The 21,963-nt window shown below is 35.3% G+C and overlaps 1 protein-coding gene across 11 annotated transcripts in view; it reads left to right on the top strand.

Moving 5' to 3' along the window:
* Nucleotides 1–21,963, top strand: part of NRG3 (neuregulin 3) — a 1,064,095-nt gene that overhangs the window by 937,373 nt on the left and 104,759 nt on the right. The window lies entirely within an intron of this gene.

The raw sequence follows: 21,963 nt of genomic DNA, 5'->3' as shown, positions 1-21,963 counted from the left end.
TCAGCAAATATTTATCAGTTACTCACTCTAAGCAAAGAAAAAATGCAACATACTACAGATAAAATAGTGAGCAAAAATGGACCGTAAAAGCTGGTTTGATGGAGCTTCCAGTCTAGGAATCTTTCAGATGACAATTAGGTAATAAAACTGATAAATATAAAATTTAAAGTTTCTTAAGACCTATTTGAGGTAAGATGATATTAGCTTGGACTCATGTGATAATGGAAGATGTGAGAGGAAAAACTGACAGATATTGGGAACCTGATAGCAACCAGTATTTGAGAGGAATTGATGCTGAAGGTTAGAAAAGGGAGATTTTCAAGGATGACTGCAGGGTTTAATAGTTTGCATATTTAGATAAAATGTGGGCCCATTTTCTGAAAAAGAAGACTAGAAGAAGAACAGATTTATGGGAGATGTTTTACTAGATTAGGTTTGGAAATTTTGAGTTCTGGGTGCCTTTGATATATCTGAGAGAAGATGTTAAGTTGATAGTTATATTTCTGGAAGTTTTGAGGGTTAATTAGAGATTAGTGGTGACATACTTATATTAAAATTGATCTTCCTGTTGTGTGATATTACTCATTAGTGCTCTATTATCTAGGTATTGGATCATAGAAAAAGCAGACAGCTCAATTACGGCAGATTTGGGGTTTTGGTAGATAGATGTGATGAAAACTTATAAGGGCAATGAAATTCAAGGTAATATTGAAATGAAGCATTATGGAATGTAAGGTAGATGTGTAATGAGATGAATAGGGAATGGCTAATCTGAATGGAATTAATGAGTAGTCACCATGGGAGTCCTCAAACAAGTTGTTGGCATGAAGAGGAGGTTGTAGTCATATGAACCAAGAATTGCAGAAAACTATGGGCATGGTCATGTGGTAGAGTATAAATTGTTGAGAAGGACATGTGGTTTGTACTTTCCTCATTTACTGATGTTGGTGGGGATTAGCAGCATGGAAGTTGAGCATCAACAGTCATTTGAGGATAGCAGGTACTTAGCCTAATCAGTAGAGAAATTTGCTCCACTAGACTGTGGTGATTGCTGGCTCAGAGAATAGAGACTCCCAGAAGTTATGTAGTAGAATGACTGTAGATATAAGAAACACTGCCTGGTGGTGTGTGGGACTGGGATAGCATCAAACCCCACAAATGGTATGGCCACAGTTATAGTAAACTAAACTTGCTACATAAATAATAATTATCACTGTTGAAAAAAATATATGAGTCATCATCCTATTGGGCTTTCCCTGAGGATTTTCAGTGACACTTATACCTTATAGTATAACGATTTGCTATGGAATCAAGATATGTATTAAGAGGTCTGTTTTAAAATATTTAAAATAATTTAGTTACCAGTAGGGGAAAAATAAGAGGTTATTGTGTAATTCATCTATATGAATCTCAAGCCTAACTGATGTTATAATGAGTCTTATAAAAGGTGAAGTCAAATTAAAGATATAAAGCTTTACAGGGAATGGATTCTCAATAAGTGAATCCAGCAGTAGAGTTTGCCTAGGAGGGAAGGGGTTGGGCAAAGTCAGAGCCAAAGGGAGTACTTAGTATGCACATAGAGAATGGAAAATGATGAAGGAGTATTTGGAATGATAAATAGGTTTATAGACTTAATGAATAAACTGTTTTCACTGGCCTCACTAATTCTAGACCCTGTTCATCCCCACAGGTTGCTCTAACTGAATGTATAATATTCTGTTTCTTGCTTTGGGAATAAATATTTTCAGATTTAACTTGTAATTTTAGAATCCATATGGGTAAAATTTGTTCCATGGGAGATTATATCCTCACAATAATATGGTATCTCTAGGTATAAATGAAGCTGGGAAGCAGAAATGTAGGCATACTCTCTATAAATTTAATTATGTCAGTTTATTGGTGTGCCTACAAGTATTCAATGCCAGTTCTGTTTTAATGAATTTCAGAATACCTTTCTTCTCAACTTTCATCATTCTTGCTTTAGGCAATGTTAATTTCCTGTTTCCTTGACTTGATCACAAGGTGATGATCTGAAGCACACGTGTCTTTTCCCCAAGTCTTTTTATTCCCAATGGCCATGTCATGTGTGCACTCCTACTCATCAGACTCAAAACATAAACACATCAGAAAGTTCGACAAATTCTTATTTCTAGCAGAGAACTCCAAATCATATACTTCAAGAATCCTACTATTATTTAATCAACATATATTTATCACACTTACTATATGCCATATGTATAAGATCTTGAACATGCAAATATATAACCCACATCCCTTAATGACTAAAGGTTCTGAAATTAAAGGTAGAGAAAGCTACACATAGTTGAGGTGACATAACAAGTGCTATTAAAATGGCATAGGCAAAATACAATGAAAAAAATTAAAAACAAAAGCCACTAAATGGGCTGGAGAAATTCAGAAACATCTTCCCAGGAGGGGAGAAATTTAAGCTGGATACCAGCCAAAGTGGATAAGCTGTACCAAGTGTTGCTCCAGTCCAAATTTAGACTAGCCCCACATTGCTTCCACATTAGTGGGAGCCTTGCTGTTTCAGTCAGTGTCTCTGAGCTCCCTAGTGTCACTACTTTAGGACTGAAGAGAGGACATCAACTTCAGTAAAATAATTATCCTATTGAATAAACCATGCCAAGCCTAATGTCCATAAAACTGTCAGCATTCAAAAAGATTTTTCCTTAATTATATTCACGAATTTTTTTTAATGATGCCACTGGGATTGGAACAATGCAAAGTTCAACAACAAATACTGCTCTAGAATACAGTATCAGTTTAAAAAATACAGCTAACTGGCATAGTTAGGACAGGAATTTGAAGGTGCATAAAAACACAAAATTGTGTTTGTGAAAAAATTTGAAATAAAAGGGTTTATAGTAAACCAATAATCAAAAAATATTTCTTGAAGTCATGATGTAACCTACTCATTCATAAATGCATGAGGAAAAAATGATATTTTCAAGGTCAGATATTCAAACTTACCCTCACAGCATGGATACATCAGGATATGGTACAGACAAACTTCTTTCTAAACACAACTACTCATTGAGTTGTGTGAGAAATCCGACCAATCATCCAGACAAGACAGACGGCCAAAGGGCATGTCAGACTGGCCAAGTTTGGAAGGCGCATTGATCATGAAGAGGGATTTATCATCTGAGAAATATCTCACTACTGTGTCAGGTGCTCAATCATGGAGCATATATCATTATATCCATTTGAGCTATTTGTTACGCAGCTGTGTCTCTGACAATGCCCTGATGCATTTGATGCTCTAGGCATCAAAGATGTTTGTATAAAAGCAGGTGCAGTGCCATTTGCAAATGTATTAGCAAACCACAGGGAGAATTGAAGATTGTGTGGGAGATCTTTTATGCAAATTTCTTTCATTCTCATATGAAAAAATAAAATGAACTCTGCCAGTTAAATGTCATTTGTGATTTGACATTGTGTTTAGGATAGCATAATATATTTATGCAGTCTAAGTAAACTCTGGTGTGTATATATATATATATATATATATATATATATATATATATATATACTTTTTTTTTTTTTTTTCTGAGAACTTTCCTTTTAAATGAATGGAGTCTCTCTCTTTTATTTTTTTTTGTGGTACGCGGGCCTCTCACTGCTGTGGCCTCTCCCGTTGCGGAGCACAGGCCCCAGACACGCAGGCTCAGCGGCCATGGCTCACGGGCCTAGCCGCTCCGCTGCACGTGGGATCTTTCCGGACTGGGGCACGAACCCATGTCCCCTGCATCGGCAGGCAGACTCTCAACCACTGTGCCACCAGGGAAGCCCTGGTATATATATTTTTTAATCAAAAGATTTATAAAACTTGGGAAAAGTCAGATTTTTAACTATAATCTTAAAAAGATATTCTAAAATAATCCTATGTTTTGAAGTTAAAAAAAAGAAGACAAAAGAAATACTGAGTTGCCTATAAGGAGAGGGTTAGAAATGTTTATTGTCTAAAATATATGTGTAGATTCAGAATTGAGAAAGTTATTACTCCAAACTTCACCATATATTTAGTATCTCTTCATCCCCTCATGTAAAAAATAATACCTTTAGCATGTTTTAGTAAGCACTGAAGATTATCTCCTGAGAAATGACCAGTTTCTAATTCTGTTTAGATGATATGAGGTGGGGATACTTTCGTTAAAGCTACACTGCTTATTATGAATGAATTTGTATGTGTTCCTTTAAATCTAACAAGCTAATATGTCAGTCAAATGAATTCATGTGTATGCCCTAATTTGTGAAACAGCATTAGAGATATAAATATGAGGACCCCCACCCCTTCTTTAGGCTGAAATCTCTGAATTAGACTTATCTGGAACAGAAATGTTTTTATTCACTTGAATATATTGTTTTCTTATTTAAAAAAATGCTAATTTATGGATAAATGTGTTTGTATAGGGGATTCATTCAAAAGGGTACTTGTTTAGTTTTTTCTTATATTAAACCACATGAGAAAGCAGATGTCTCAGAGTAATGTAAGTTACCATTATTTAATGCTTGACATGTGCAACCAAATTTACATTATTTCATTGCACTCTCAAAAAACAAAAAAAAAGCATGAGGTAGAAACTATTTATATCCCTATCTTATAAACGGCAAAACTGAGGTCTATTTAGATGGAATATCTAATCCAAAGAGAAAGTGGAAAATACAGGATTTGAACCAGAGTCTCTCTTCCTCCAGAGTTCTTGAATTCTGCCGGTGACCAGCTGCTGAGCATCTAACACATGAAGGCTTCAGGATTACTCAAGAGAGGTTGTACTCTGGCAATCTTTCAAATGACAGTGCAATTTTGTATCTAGTTCTAAATTTTAGAAGTAATGTTTTCCAAGTACCATGAGGTCATGAGAATCTTAGGTAGTAACTCACTTTATCCAAGCGACAAAAAATGAAAATGAACCAGATTCCAGTTTATAGCTTTACATTCAGAATTTTAACTGTTATGTATAACAAAAGGCTCCCATTGGCTGGTACTTTCAGTTTCTTGTGTAGAATAATCTACAGAAGTTGTAGTGTATCAATATTTGAAGGTTTCGTGGTGATTACAGATGGTTGAGTGACATTACTTGGGTGCCTCTGCTGTTGAATGCCATTGTGGTATAAAAGCTTTACACATCCATCTCCTCTGATGAGAGACATGTACCAGATGGCATAGTGAGTTGAACCATCTCCTCAATGGTTTCCCAAAATGCTGCTTAAGAAACAGTTACACAGTCTTGTTTGCTCACTTATTTTTCTCTTTAGCAATATGACCACTCCCTCTCCTTATACTATGAATTTTTTTTAGCATAAGTGTTAGTACAAGAGCTAATAATAAGGTTCTCTTAATCACAAGCACCTCCAAGGTTTTTCATCCCTCTCTCCCTTCCTTCCTTCCTTCCTTCATTCATTCCTTCCTTCCTTCCTTTCTCTCTCTCTCTCTTCCTTTCTCTCTCTCTCTTTCTTTCTCTCTCTCTTCCTTCCTTCCTTCCTTCCTCTTTCTCTCCCTCCCTTACTTTCTTTCCTTCCTTACTTTCTTTCTAATAAGAGATATCTTGATTTAATTTGTTTTTTTCCCAAGACTTCCTAGCCATGTGTGTAAGGATAATATTTTGGCTTTATATATATGATTAATCTAACATTGTAAGGATAATATTTTGGCTTTATATATCATTAGCCAATTGTCATTTGCACATATTGGTACCTCCAGTGCTTAGAAGTAAAAGTCTCTAAACAAAGTCATGACTACTTCATCAAATAAACTAAATTCAGAATTTTAGTTTATTTTAGACAGAATTTCCAGGTGGAATCAAATGCTTTCAGTGATCCTCTTTGAGGAATAGCTACAACCAAGAGATACACTGGAAAAATATGCAGATATATTAATTATGGTTTCTACAAAAGAGAAAATGGACATTTTTGTAAATACATTTATAGAATGGATTCCAGAATTGATTAATGAAGTTTTGTAGGCAGACACTGAGAAACGTATTTGTTGTGAACTATTGGAAAAAGCAGGACTGTTCACTGAAAGGTGACATAGGACCACTACATTTTTGCTACATTGATGTTAGGAAATTTTTCATAAAGCTGCTAAATGACTAGATTGGGAGTTTCTGTGTAGATAATGAACATATAGACTGTAGCAAAACCTTGGGTAGGCTGTCATCAACTTCTTTTGTAATATGGTGAAGCATGGATTATACCAATATAATGGTAAGTAGATTTGGGGCAATAAAATGCTGTATGGAGGATCAAGATCAGCCATGAGTGGAACTTTTGGTGGCCTCTATGGAAACATTTTTACTAATGGAATAAAAAAAAGACATAGATTAGACACTCATAAAAGTATTGAACATTTTATGAAGTGTGATTGTACTCTAACAGACTGAATTAAGATCTAACAGAAAGGATTGGACTTTGGATTGTCAAATTGGACTCAAAAGAATTTGAGATCTTAACCAGTATCAAGTTAATTACATTTATATACCAATTATCTAAAATGTGCATTAGTTGATAGAAGGTTCCAAAGGTCTTCTGAAATGTTCTAGAAAAAAGAAGAAAGTGAAAAAAAAAAAGAACAAAGAAGTTCAGATTGTCATTGGAAAGTAAATCCCAAAGAGTTAAAAAAAACAAATGGTCTTTTATATCCCATTCTCCCTGACCATTGCTTCGGGAGCCAGGATGAATCTGTGGAATAGAAGAGAGGGGAAAAAAAAAAAAGGATGTTGGATAGAACATCTGAAGATGCAACAAAGTGAATATGATACTGCTGCTTCTCAATAAACAGAGAGTCTACTTCGTGAGCTCTCAGTGGTTCAGCCAATTGGAATGTGTGGAGCCCCTTTGGAAAGTCAGGTCATGTGCCAGCCCAGAGCAACACAAAGACAAGTACAACAGACTCTCAAGAAATTCACAATTCAGTGTGTGGAACAGATATGCAAACCAATCATTGCAGTTCAGTGCAAAAAAGACTTTAATTGAAGTTTTGGTGTTTCTTTTATTTATTATTATTATTATTATTATTATTTTTTACAAAATGCAAGAAGGGGTTTCTCAAACATCTGCAAGATGTTAATACTTGGTAAATAGGGTTTGAGTTCACATACATGTGGGAAACACTAGGTTCTGTACCTCTGTTGCATAATTTCACAAAGCCTTTGGTATACTTCTATCTATTCATAACTCTCAGCAAGAGGATTATAGGAGGCAACATTTTCTGAATTATTTTTCCAGAGAAGCATGTTTCTTAGAGCTAGGGTCTTAGGGACCATACTCTGGTAAATCCTGGGAGAAAGGAACAGAGAGGGAGGCGTACCCACATCTCATTCGAACAGTTAGGGACGTCTTTATGTGGAAGGATAAAAAGTATTCCCGCAGCTGGGAGATGACAGAAGGGAAGAGGAGGGAAAGGAACAAGGAAGAACACAGATAAATAAGAGATGGAGGAGCAGGAGAATTGTAGGAAATGGCAAGACCCAGGTAATTCGAGAAAGTAATACACATGAAAGGCAGTGTGGCAGGTGGTATGGTTGGTCAGTCAGGTCACAGCAGATTATGATGACCTTAGAATGCACTTTGAAAGAAGTATAACTTTATCTTGTTGTGAAAGAGCCTTCAGCGGTTTCAAGCAGGGAGTGATCAGATTTCCCTTAAATAGCTCATTCTGTCAGTAGCTGTGCATAGAGGTTGCCTGAAGGCACTGCATGCAAAATCCCAGCTATTGGGCCAAGCTCAGGATTTTACTTCAAATCTTCACCAAATGCTTGCTCTTTGAATAACGCTGTCAACATTATATAGATGAATGCCCATTTATCTGTGTCAAGCATAGAGAAATAAGCAAAGGAAGAACACCTGGGCAAGCAGTGGGGCTGAGGTGCAGTGAGCAGAGCCATGGCCATAATGGACGTTGAACTGCTCTTTGAGGGAAGTGTAGCATTTCAGAGGTGTGGCTTTCAGCTCATTCAGGTGTTCTGTGCAGCCCTAGAAGTGGGCCAGTGTCCTAGAGGATCCTGATTGACCAGGTATCTTCTCATAGAATAGCTCATAAATTGGTTGTTACTGCTGACAGGTCTGTGCTTTCTGTGAGTGTCATGGTTGCAGTTTGAGAAACAGAATAATGGAATAACCTACGTAATCAAAATAACATAATTCAAGAGCTTTCAATTTTCACTTTCATCCCAGGCCCTGGGAAGCTTTTTACAGATGTAAATTCCTGTTTTCAGCTTTAGATATCTGATTAGGTAGTTCTGGGATGGACCCCAGGCTCTTGGTTTTAACATTTGATGTAGGAGATCTCTGCCTACAAGGTGAGAAACTTTGACATAAAGGGACAGGCAGACTTGATTTAATTCTGGATCCACCTTTTAGTAAATGTATAACCTAGGGCCAGAGATTTATCATCTCTAATCTTGCAGCTTCCAATCTGTGTAAAAGGGATGATGGCCTAATCAATCTCAGAGAGTTGTTGGAAAGATCAAAATACGTAAGGCATATAAAGCACTTAGCGCAAAACCTGGCACTTATTAAGTGCTCAGTCAAATGAGCTATTGTAACTACTGTTCCTCCTGGGAGCGACTTCAGTGATGTGGATTTCTGACCCAAATGCCATCTGAGGTTTCCCTTTAGTCTGTCTCCATCACTCTGTTACTTCTGGAAAGGGGAAACTGAACGTTAATGTTATCTTATAGAATGGGGACCATTTTCCAGGACATTCCAGGAAATGTCAGCTAAGTTTTCAGGGTCAGTTCTTTAAAAAGAGCAATATCTGTTAAGTCTGGAGATCCCCTTTCAGAATTTGGTTCTAAAGAGACGTCTTTATATCTTCAATCTGGTTATGCAGGATGGCTGCATTCCCTTTATTAATATTTCCATCATACTGAGTTGAGGACATACATATACTCAACCAGGGCCTCAGCTATAGAAAGTGCATGATGGGTTGGGTTGCCAGACTTAGCAAATAAAATGCAGGGCATCCGCTTAAATTTGAATTTCAGATACACAACCAATAATTGTTTAGTATAGACATGTTGTTGAATTTAGTGGGGCGTATTTATATAAAAACTTATTTGTTGCTTACGTAAAATCCAAATCAACTCAATTTTGAGTATTTTATCTGGTAACCCTAGGTTTAGGGCTGTAAACATGGTGAGGCATGCCCCCTCCCGACCCATTTCTATCTCACACTTCACTCCCCAGGAAGGCTGAATTAAAATTGTTATAAGGAGTGTAAAAAGATAAGTAGAATCAATGGGGGAGACGAGCAGGGGAAATTGGAGTGAATCTGTGAATTCACAGAGTGCTCTGTGAATCTCCATGGATAACTGCTTGTTACATGATGAGAATTAGTCAAAAATAATACTAAGCTGTTTCCAGATTATCTCTGGGAAGGTATAGTTGTTTAGCATGGCAAATGCAACCTATGAACTCCGTTCTGAGCATGATGGGTCTTGCTGTCAGAGCAATTGAAATATTTTAAAGTCAAGTTGTTATTGTGAGTGAAATGGCTTAACACTTCAAATACGGACGCTTCAGAAAATAAATGGTAGCATGATAACTTAGTTGATCAGCTTTTGAGAAAGAGGGTAGCATTTAACTTACCAAAAGATGTCATTCAAGGCAATATTAATGAAGTAATAACAGCTGTGTCTTTATCTGTTCACCACCTATTCATTTCCTCATTATATTCAGGCTGCTAACTTCAGTCATAAACATGTTTGTATGAGAATATGGAGAGTTTTGTTCCTACCAGAAAAAAAAATAAGGTATCTATTTTCTGGAGTTGTTCTGTGGAATCAAAGCAGTGTTTCAGTTATTCCACTTTTCTACAGCTTTGAGAAAAAGAGATGCTATGGTATTCAAGCAGTGTAATGGAGAAATATATATACTCTGAAGCCAGGCAGATGTGCATCAAATCTTGACTTCATCTTCTATCTGCTGTGGGATATGGGCTATCTCTGTCTTTCTATCCATCCCCATGTGTGAAGACTAATATCTCTCTCAAGGTTCATAAATATAAAGATGGATGATATAACAAACCATGTATGCATTTATTGACGTATATTAGTCACTTAGATTATGTCCTCCCTTTCTTCATTCCCTAATTTGTTGCACTGTGTTTGCCCTGTTTGTTTACTGATCTGCATGTCTGTGTGTGTGTGTGTGTGTGTTCATAAACCCTCCAAAATAGAGGGTGTACCAGCTGTCTGCTTTGGCAGTCACGTCCAGCACTTTCCCGACACCTGCCCTTTCCTGGTTCCTTGGTTGCCTTCTGAGGACGTTGCCGAGAAGATAGTTGAGAGAGGGCAGCAGCTACTCCAGATGTGGACCTCTATCTCTCCTAAGCCCCACATGGAATCAGACCTTCTGCCTATCACAGCCCAGGAAAATGACAAATCTTTTGCATGGATAGAATAGATGTTTGTGGTATTATTTGCAGGGTCTTGGAATCCCTGTTGTCTAAGGAAATCTTACGTTGTTCCTTGATTTTTTGTCAGATTCCACCATGGCAGCCTTTTGAAGCCTGGGACAGCAGAGCATACCAAGTACCAGCGCATCTTAGGCCCATCTAGCCTCACTTATCTAACCTCATCTCCTCTACCCACACCATTCTCAAACAAAGTCACACTTGCTTCCTTGAACACACCATAATCTTTCTGGTTGAACCTGTCCCTTTTAACTGATCAGTTCTTTATATTGAAAGGAAGCCTGGCTCCCCGTACCAGTGCCATAAAGTCATAGATTCCTGGGACTTAATCCTCATTCTTTTACTTACTAGTGTTGTGACTTTTGGTTACATTATCTTCCGTAGGCCTCCGTTTTCTTGTATAAAGACAGGGATAATAACAGTACATATTCCAACAACTGTTGGAATGGATGAAAGTAGTTTCTCCAGTCAACCTATATCTGTTCTTGAAACTGTTCCTTTGCCTAATATTCCATCTAATACTTCAAGATAGTTATCATGGCCTATTTCTAAATCTTATCTCCTGAGTAATACAGCGTTTGAATGGTGAGGATTATACTAGAAATTTTTTTTAATAGTAAAGACTACAGTACTACATGTTCCTCAGTTGTTGAATCTTCAGATACAGGGTAACTGTGTATATGGAGGGCCAACTATAAGTTATACACGGATTTTCTGTTGTGTGATGGGTCAGCGCCCCTAACTCCCATGTTGCTCAAGGGTCAAAAGTACTTGTTTTGATATTATTTTCAACTCTTTCTTTCCTGCACATTTTTTCTGGAAAATTATGGTTTGTCAGAACCTCTTCAGAAGTCTAATTTCCCAAGGTATTTTGAAATTTATATGAGATAATGCATATCATAAATGTATAGTAGCCCATATGCAGTATATGCTTCAAAATATCTTAATTTATCTTCTCTTTCATTCTTGGTACACTGTAATTTTACTCATTCAATTTATAATATGATTTGCTTATTTTATCTCCATCCAGGGGGCATTTTTTAAGCAGTTTTCTATAGTTTTTTTTTCTCCCCAGCCACTTTCCTAAATATATATGCACATGTTACATAGTAGAGGATATGGTGTGCAATCCTGTTTTTTTTTTTAATGTTGAGTTTTATTGGTATTGGAATTTTGTTTAGATTTATTTTGTAATTCGTTTTGGCTTTATAGTTGTATAAGAGATATAAACATAATGGGTTTATGCCTAGTTCTATATATCTACCATTAAAAATTTCCTTGAGTTTTTTTTTTTTTTTTTTAAGGCACTGGTGTCATAAAGCTGCAATTGTCCAATGCAGTTTTTAGTTGACAAAAGTATCTTTGGATCACTTTTAGGGAACTAGTCTAGGGCTGCCTTTTACCAGCTTCTGTTTATATAATAGATTTACCTTCAAAATATAAGACTTTACATTTACTTCTATCATTTGTCATATCTGTTTTAACCCATTTTTCTCTCTAACAGGTAGAAAACACATAGATTCTTTTGTGTATATTGATGGTACCTTATAATAACTTGAACTCTTTCAGTCATTCTGATTTTTAGATAACACGCACTGACAATGTGCTCATGTGACAGGCGTGGATGTTCTTTAATGTTTATGGTTAGTTGTAAAAATGGGATTGCAATCTCAGAACTACAGTTGCAAATTTCAAAATCTTCTTTCTTTGGCTTAATGTTATGACAGAAAAATGTCTTAGATTTGGTAAAGTCAGTCTTCTATCCAAGAAGAATAATCTCTTACCTGTAACTTTTTATAAAGTTTTTTCCCCCCATGCATGGCCATTTATATATTTTACTACTGAGAAATCACTGAGTGCTCCAACAGAATTATGACACAGGTTGCAAAGGCATGATGTTCTAGTAGCTGAACCATGGACATTAAAGGATTTAGCCTTGGAAAAGCTAGACTTTTCTCTGAGGGCTATGATGTGCAGGGAGATATTGAATTATTATACTCAGTATCCTAGGAAGCTGAGGGTACTGTCAAGTTACCATTATTGAAAGAGCAATAGGTAATGAATACTATTATTCATTAAATATATTATGAACACATTGCCATTTCTGCTAGTTTAAAAAGTAACTTCAGTTTGTAGAACCACCATTTATATAAAAAGTGAGACTGCATGCTTAACACTAAATACAAACTGTGTAATTTGTCAGTACTGAACTTCAAAAGCATTTTTAAAATAAAATATATATTGGAAGCCAATTGCAATAGGAGCACTGTAACATCCAGATTTTGATGAAATCAGGAATTATAGAACTTCTTATGGGGAAATTTTTCTGGATGTCACCCGGAAATGGAACCCCCTTTTAAACTTTGAAAGTGTTTAAGATCTGGTTCAGTTTGAGATTCTGTCATACACAGATGCTAACTCATATGTATGAATATCTATTATTGAAAATGCCATAAGAGCTTTTTTATCCTTCTGCATTTTTCTATCAAAGATATTTTTTCATGAAGTAAAGATGATTTCATTTCCTTGGTTTCGACATTGTTTCATAGAAGAGTGGATTATTTTTTTCTCCTATCATCTGTCTTCTTTTTATATGCCCTCAATTTCCCTTCCTTATTTATTCATTCATTCATTCATTCATTCATTCATTCATTTTACTTGGAGCTCAACTCTCACCAGCAACACTTTTCATATATATGAGTTTGAAAGTCCTTTTGTAGGAAGGGGGATATACTTGTGACAAATCTGAACTCTTTTTAAAATTCAAATTGTTTCAATATGTTTTGAGGTTTTTTCAGTGAAATGAAAACCATTTTAAATGTATCATGTTATCTTTTCTAACTGACTTACTGATTTGAATAGTGGGACAAACACACTCAGGAGTTTGAGGTTTAGTATTTCCAGTGCCATCAATTTATTTAGAATATTTCTGTGACTAGTTATAATAGTCACTTGGGTCAGAGTGATCTTTGAGACATTTGAGTCTGGCATCCAGAGTCCTATTTTTGTTATGAACTGATGCCTAGCGATGTTAAGACTTGCTTGTACTCAAGTAGCTAGAGACAAAGCTGGGAATCAACAGCAAGCATTTATTGACTACCTGCTACTAGGAATGGTCTTATAATTCCATCCTTAGTGCTATTATCTTTCCACAGCAGCCAATTTAAATTTCCCATCCTTTTAATCCAGTGCTGTTTACATCTAGATAACTAGATAGTTGTATTCCTTCTTCAGCGAGGATTCTGTAAGACCTCATTGAGGTTTGATGACACCTCTGTAAAACCATTTTAATTAACAAAAATGCCTTAATACAGATGTAGTTCCCACCCTTCAGAAATTTCTTGGAAATTCAGTTTCTTGGAAAATGTCTTTGCATCCATTGTTTTGATCTGGCTGAAGATACGGTGTAGCAAGAGCCAGTCGTTCCTACTCTTTGATCCTCATATTGCATTGCCAGTTTCATGGAGTGTCTGTGCTGCATTTATCTGTGGGTCCCCTGTGCCCAGCTCAGAGATGAGGATATAGCAGGTTCTTATTAAATGTCGTTGGAAGACTGGATTTCATTAAATAACTTTTAAAGCCTTTACATACCCTAGCATCACCTTCTATTCCACTGGAAGTGTTATCCTATTCTTACCTAGATGATGTTTAAAATTCTTTCACATTGAAAAACTAAACTAAAGAAAAAGTATGGTTGAAAGAGTTTATGGCAAATTAGAGAGTACTTGGCTCAGAATTAAGTTTTCTAACTCCTGCTGTATAGAGCAAATTGTTAGAATCGGCAATCATAATTGAGCTTCAACTGGAGGCTTTGTTTTATAATTTGCTCTAAGGTAATTAGAAAAATGTGCATGAAAGCATGACACGTATAAATCATAGGTATATTCATCTGGATGTATTTTGTGTACTTTATGTTTATAGCTCATTTTGTAAAGCCAAATTTACTGTATTGAAACAGACAATTAATGGAAGGTAAAGGGACTAGTATTTTCCCAGCAACTGCAATGAGTGAGGCACTATGCCAGAGCCTGTACAAACTCTATCTCTGTTAATCTTCTCTGATGCAAATATTGACACCACTTCACAAATTAGGAAACTGGACTATGTGAAAAGCTGAGCATGTGGGGGATCTGTAAGCCTGTTCTTCTTTGAGAACAAAGGCAGAGCCTAATCAAAATAATTACAACTTATATAAAACTAATTTGTGGTAGAGACAGAAGTCAAACCCAGTTAACCTGGCTGGCACTTCAGTTATTTTTACAAGGGCAGTTTGCATTACTGAGGTATTTTGAATAAGACACATTTATTTACATTTATTTAAGTTACAATTTAACTTGCAAGATAAATCTACAGACTATTTTTTTAAGAAATACTAACACATCATGGCATCATAGTACAGTGAACGAAGACTATAAGAGCTCTCTTTTTGTGCTATTTTCCTTGGCTAAATGGAGCCAGATGATTAGAAATTATAAAGAGGCATAAACTGGTTCAATGAAATTGAACTTGGAGACAAATCCAATTCTATATTCTAATATAGAATTTCTTAAGGTGTGTTCTTTAGAGGTATTAAGTGGTGTTTTATACACACATACACACACACACAGAGGCACACACTCATATGGTATAAAATTCAAAAATAAATATGTGGTTACATATGTACAAAAGAGAATTCTGTGATCAAACATGTCGAGGAAGTGCTGTGTTAAAAAAAATTAAACATTTGCTTTCAAATTATATAAATTCTTATATCCATTACTATGAAAATATTCTTTATGGAACTCCAAGGGCAAAATGGAATTTTCAAAGTCCCCGAACCTTTTTGACCACAAAAAAATCTTTTTAAGGAACAATTGTTAACTCTTGGAGTATAAGTGATCAGTGTGATACATTTTGGCAACTGTTTAGTCATTTACTTATTTAACAATAATGTATGAGCACTTACTAAATGCCAGTCATTGAATAGGCATCGGGGATGCAGAATGATTAAAACAGACATTCCTACCTCTGTGGAGCTAATATTCTAGTAATGGAAACAATATAAACAAAACAAATAAGCATGTAGGACTCTAATGAGTCCTAAGGATGAAAAAGAAAAGTGGAGAAGAAGGTAGGGAGTGTCAGTACAAGGAGTTGCTTTTCTAAATAGAGTACCAGGGAAAGACTCAGTGAGAAAGTAACATTAAAGATTGAAGTGAAAGAACAAGCTCCGTGGATTTCTGGGGAGATTTCCAGGCAGAGGAAAGGCCAAATTCAAGAATGAAAGATCTGTGTGTCTGCAGCAAAGTGAGCATGGGGAACTGTCATAGGATATGAGATCAGAGAAATTATAGAAACCCAGATCAGGTAGGTCCTTATGGGTTATAGTAAGGAAGTTGGCTATGAATGAAATGGAAAGCCCTTGGAGTGGTTTGAGCACCAGAATGGCCAAATCTGTCTTAAGGCTTATGTTTTGAGAAAAGGCAGGAATTATCAAGCGGAAAGGCAGACAGATCATGTAGGGGGCCATTGCAAAGGTCCAGAGGTGGCATGATGGTGACCTGCACAAAAATTTCAGCAGTGGAGTAGGTGAACTAAAGTCAGATTCTGGATCTGTATTGAAGGGAGAGATGTACCGGATTTGCTGATAAATCAGATAATGGGTTTGAGAGAGAGAGCAATCAAGGATGCTTCCAGAGTTTCAGACTCAGTAAGTGGAAGGATGGTTGCCACTTATTAGAATGGACAAGACCTTGAGAGGAGGGAGTTTGAAGAAGGAAGGTTAAATATTAAGAATTAATGTTTAGATGTAGTGATTTTGAGATGCTTTTTAGGTCTTGCTATGCAGAGGTTGGTTTAGCAGATGGAATACTAAAGTAGGTGGTCAATGTCACCCAGTGGCAAACTGTTTACATAGAGCACATGGATATTCCAAAATTAGAATGGTCTACATTTAAGGGGCCAATTCTAATTTATAGAATCCTCAACATACACTAAAATTCTATAAGCTACTTTAGTGCAGCTGTGCTTCTGGCAGAAACAAACATACAGAAAAAAAAAAAAAAAAAAAGGAGTAGGGAGGTTGCAAAATCACTACCTCCAACCTAAAGCAGGTCTCATTCATTGTCTTTGGGAGACTAGAAGGTGGAGATAACCATAATATAGCAGTGGTGGTCGTCGGGTGCTTTGACATGGCTCAACACTTCCTCTGAAGGAATCTCTATAGGAGGTTTTCTCAAGAGTCCTGCTGATGAGAAGCGGTCTGCTCTCAACATCTTCATTTAATTCAGCCTTAGAGGAGTTGTTGCTGTTCTATAGATCTTCTGTTTTGACAAAGATAGCTTGTGACATCACTCTGTCAGTCTGAACAACTTCTATTTTGAGACTGATGGCAGGTAGCCAGAAAAGCCAATACTTTAAGTGAATTTAATAGACTCTATACGAATGCTACTTGAGTTGCTATGGAAACCTTATTAGAAAATATTGAGAATATACATGATCTCCCTCCTAGGCAATTTTTTTTCCTAAACAACTTTAGTGCCTTTTTGTGTAGAAAAAAAATTTTTTTCAATGTGAACTTATAAAGTGTATAAAATGATAAGTGTGAAGTTTAAACATTTAATATAAAGCACAAAACCATGTAAGCATCTAGTTCAAGGAAATAAACACTTCTGGCTATTTAGAAGCCAATCACTTGCCTCTTCCAAACCACAGAATCCTCTCAAAAAGAAAAAAAAAAATCAATCAATATCCTATTATGGTATCTATTTTCTTGCCTGTGTTTAGCATTTTCTCGCCTGAACACTGTAGTTTAATTTAGCCTTATTAATTGTATATTAATATACATATTTGAATATATATTCATTGTATGAATATATAATAATTTATTCATCTATTCTACTGTTCATTGACCTTTGTTTTTTTTCCTAATCTTAGAATATTATAAATAATTCTGCCTTGAACATTTCATTAGCCATATTTGTATAAATGTGTATTCATTTCCATTTACTATTGTTGGGCCATGGAGTGTACTTATCTTCACATTTAACAGATAATGCAAACTTCTGTTTTTTCAATGGTTTTGTTGTTTTGTCATTTATTTTCCCAAAGAGGTTAAACTGATTTACATTCCAACCAGAATTGTGGAAAAATTTCTGTTACTCTATATTCTCTGCCACATCTGAAATGGTCCCTAGTTTTAATATTTTGCCATTCTACTCTATGTGTAATAGTATCTCATTTGTCTTTCCAAAATGGGAGTTTGAGTACATTTTCATATTTATTTGACATTCCGATAACCTGTGTGAAGTATTTGTTAGATCTCTCACTTGTTTACCAAAGGATTTTCTTATTTTCTTATCAGTTTCTTACAGTAATCATTTATATAAGATAATTTACAGCTTTATAATAAGTCTGTATTTCTGTAAGATCAAGTAAGTCAAACTTATTCTTATCCTAGGGTGTCTTGGTTATCTTGGGCTAATTGTGTTTTTGTATACATTTTACAATCAACTTTTAAAAATGGAAAAAAAAATTATTTTGATTTTCATTGAAATTACATTAAATCTGCAGATGAGTTAGGAAAGTACTTGTAAAACTTTAAAACTTAAATCTTCTAATTCATGATCGCAGTATAGCCCTTCACTTCTTTAGATCTTCTTTAAACTTTTTCTCAATAATGTTTTATAGATTTCTGCCCAGAGGTTTTGCACATCTTTGTTAGATTTATCCCTTGATATTTAAATTTTTATGCTGTTATAAACAGTATCACTTTTTAAATTGTTCTTTGTTTTTGCTGTAGAGAAATTAGATTGATTTTTTTTTTTTTTTTTTGTGGTACGCGCACCTCTCACTGTTGTGGCCTCTCCCGTTGCAGCACAGGCTCCGGACGCACAGGCTCAGCGGCCATGGCTCACGGGCCCAGCCGCTCCGCAGCATGTGGGATCTTCCCGGACTGGGACACAAACCCGTGTCCCCTGCATCGGCAGGCAGACTCTCAACTGCTGCGCCAGCAGGGAAGCCCCAGATTGATTTTTATACACTGACTTTATATCTAACAACCTTACTATACTTACTTATTACTTCTAATAATTTATCTGTAGACATTTTGGATTGTCTATTAAATCATATCATATGAATAATTTTTATCCTTATTTTTTATCCTTAAATGTAAATATTTTTTCTTTTTATTATCTTTTTGTACTGGCTAGGACTTCCAGTACAGTATTGATTAAAAATAGTGATACTATGCTTCATTTCCTTATTCCCAATCTCAGAGTGGAATCTTTTGACATTTTATCACTAATTATGATGTTTGCTTATGGCTTTAATACCACGTGCTATCACAATAAGAAAATGCCTTTCTATTTTTAGTTTGTAAAGTTTTTTTTTAATTATAAATTTGCATCAAATTTTACCAAAGACTCTGTCTGACTCTGTTGATCTCATTATATGAGTTACCCTTTAGTTTATTAATATGGTCAGCTAAATTGATTATTTTCAAGTGTTGTCAGTTTTGCAATCCTAGAATAAACCCAGCTTAGTTGTGATATATTATACTTTTTTCCAACTGCTAGATTTAGGTGTTCTATTTTTTTTTTTTTTGCTGTACGCGGGCCTCTCACTGTTGTGGCCTCTCCCATTGCGGAGCACAGGCTCCGGACGCGCAGGCTCAGCGGCCATGGCTCACGGGCTCAGCCGCTCCGCGGCATGTGGGATCTTCCCGGACCGGGGCACGAACCCATGTCCCCTGCATCGGCAGGCGGACTCGCAACCACTGCGCCACCAGGGAAGCCCAGGTGTTCTATTTTTTAAGGATATTTTTAATTCATTTGTATAATTGTAATTTGGGTCTTATTTTACTCTGAAAAAATTGAGACATATTGATTAATTATAGACTTTCTTAGATCTAAAAACAAAAATTCCTCAGTCCAGCCAGAATAAGGCAAGTAAAGAATAAAAAAAAGAACAAGAAAACAATAAATCAAAAGAGTTTCAAATAGAAGACACATTAAAAATGTTAAAAATAAATTTTAAAAATGTAAATAATCATAATTAATGGAAACACACACCAGGCAAATAATAACCAGAATAATGCCGATGAAGTATTATTGATATTAAAGTAAAATTTGAAGAAAGTTTACTAGAGACAAGATTCTCACTAGTTAATAATAAAATGTTCACTTAACTAGGAAGATATGAAATTGTAAAGTTATATGTACCACACAATATAACTTTTTACCTTTATATAACCTCAAAATATATAAAGGTAAAAATATGTATATGCACATTTCTATATATCTGTAATATTGATAGTATACAGGACACATTTAAATATTTATACCATAAGATGAGGTCTTAACATACCTCCCTTGTTTCTTAGGTTAAAGAAACAAACAAAAAAATCCAAAGGCTTATATACAGTATAAAGAGTATGAATAACAAACTTGATTTAATGGACACCTAATGAATATTATACTCAACATTTGGAGAGTATATCTTCTTTCCAAGAATATATCTAACATTTATAAAAATGACAACACTCTAGCCCATAAGGCTAGTCTAAACAAATTTCAAGATTTAATATTATGCATACTGTAGTCTCTATCCACAATGCAAAAAAGTTAAAAATCAATAACAAAAAGAGGATCACTTATGCCTCTCATGATTAGGGGCTATAACACACTTATAACTAATTTTAGATAAAGGAAGAAAATAAAAATACTTCACATCAAAATGCGTAGGATAAAGCTAATGCTGTTCTGAGAGGTAAATACATTGACCTTTTTTATGTTAGAAATCCAGAGATCCAATGTACTGAGCCAAACTTTTCACCACAAGAAGTTAGAAAATATAAGCCATAATAAATTTAAAATAATAGAAGTAACCAATAAAGGATACAAGAAATAAATTTTTAATTATCACACAAAAGAGAGGATTGGAAGAGCCAAAACTTGGTTATTACAAACTTATCCTAATGGAAAACACCATGCTCAGTTGACTTTGTAAATGAGTTCTTTGTAATATACCAGAAACAGGTAATTTTAATTTACTCAGCCTCTTCCAGAGAATTGAAAAGAGAAAATACTTCAAAATTCATTTTAAGTGGCTAGCATAACCTTAAAGCCAAAACCTGACAAAAACAGTGCAAGTAAGGAAAGAGCAATCTAAATCCAGCAAAGTATACAAAAGATCATATCACTTGATCAATTTTTGTTTATTCCTGAAATGCAAGTTTGTTTTAATATTAGCAAATGTACTAGCATAATTCACCATATTAGAAGAATAAAGGAGAAAAAATGATGATGTTGAGAGAAGCAAAAAAATTAATAAGCCTAGTGTATACCATGACACTTTTCAAACTAAAAGTGGAAGGGAATTTTCTCAAAAAATCCTTAACATCTTTGTATATCAAAAAAATGATAAAACAGCCAAGTCACTATGGAAGAATCCTTTCCTTTCTTGTGTTAATATGCTCCTTACATTTGTATATTATATTCTACTTGATGGTAAATTTTGCAAGATGTCCCTTTGGCATCAGAAACAAGAGAAGATGCCCATGACTTCCATTCTTGTTCAGTATTGTACTGGAAATTTATTGTCAGTGTAGTCAGACAAGAAAAAGAGTAACAACAAAAGAGAGAAACTTGTCATTACTTGGCAGTGATAACTATTGCTCAAAAGAATCTGCATGTGATTATTAGAATTAACAAATAATTTAGCAAAATTGTTTGTTAAAAACATCAACATAAAAAATCAATTGCAGGGCTTTCCTGGTGGCGCAGTGGTTGAGAGTCCGCATGCCGATGCAGGGGACATGGGTTCATGCCCCGGTCCAGGAAGATCCCACATGCCACAGAGCAGCTGTATTACAGCCCATGAGCCATGGCTGCTGAGCCTGCGCATCCAGAGCCTGTGCTCTGCAATGGGAGAGGCCACAACAGTGAGAGGCCTGCATACCGAAAAAAAAAAAAAATCAATTGCAGTTTTTTATAACACAAAAAAATATTTACTCTGGAAGCAAATACAGTAGTACCAATAAATCTAACAAGAGATATAAAAAGATGCAAAGATGCAGCCTTTTTATTTTTTGAGGAGCAAAATGACAAGAAGGACAAAAATATATATAGCTTGAAGAAGAACAAGCTAGAGCATTTACCCTCCCAGGTATCAAGAATTAGTACAAAGATAGCAGCATATTAGTATCAATACATGGATGGACAAATAGCTAAGGGAACAAAAGAAAGAACATAAATGCTGACTCTAGCATATATGGAAACTTGAATCCTGACAAAGAGGCAACTGTGGATCAGTTGGCAAAGGATGGACTATAAAATAAATAATTGAAAAATTGGATACTTTAATTAATTTTTAAAAATTTTATTTATATTGGAGTATATTTGATTTACAATGTTGTGTTAGTTTCAGGGGTACAGCAAAGTGATTTAGTTTTATCAATACATATACATATATCTATTCTTTTTCAGATTCTTTTCCCATATAGGCCATTACAGAGTACTGAGTAGTGTTCCTTGTGCTAT

This window comes from Kogia breviceps, chromosome 2, assembly GCF_026419965.1.
Source record: "Kogia breviceps isolate mKogBre1 chromosome 2, mKogBre1 haplotype 1, whole genome shotgun sequence".
Taxonomy (NCBI): Eukaryota; Metazoa; Chordata; class Mammalia; order Artiodactyla; family Physeteridae; genus Kogia; species Kogia breviceps.
Note: the sequence above shows the minus strand (reverse complement) of the source record. Positions and strands in the feature narration are given on the sequence as shown.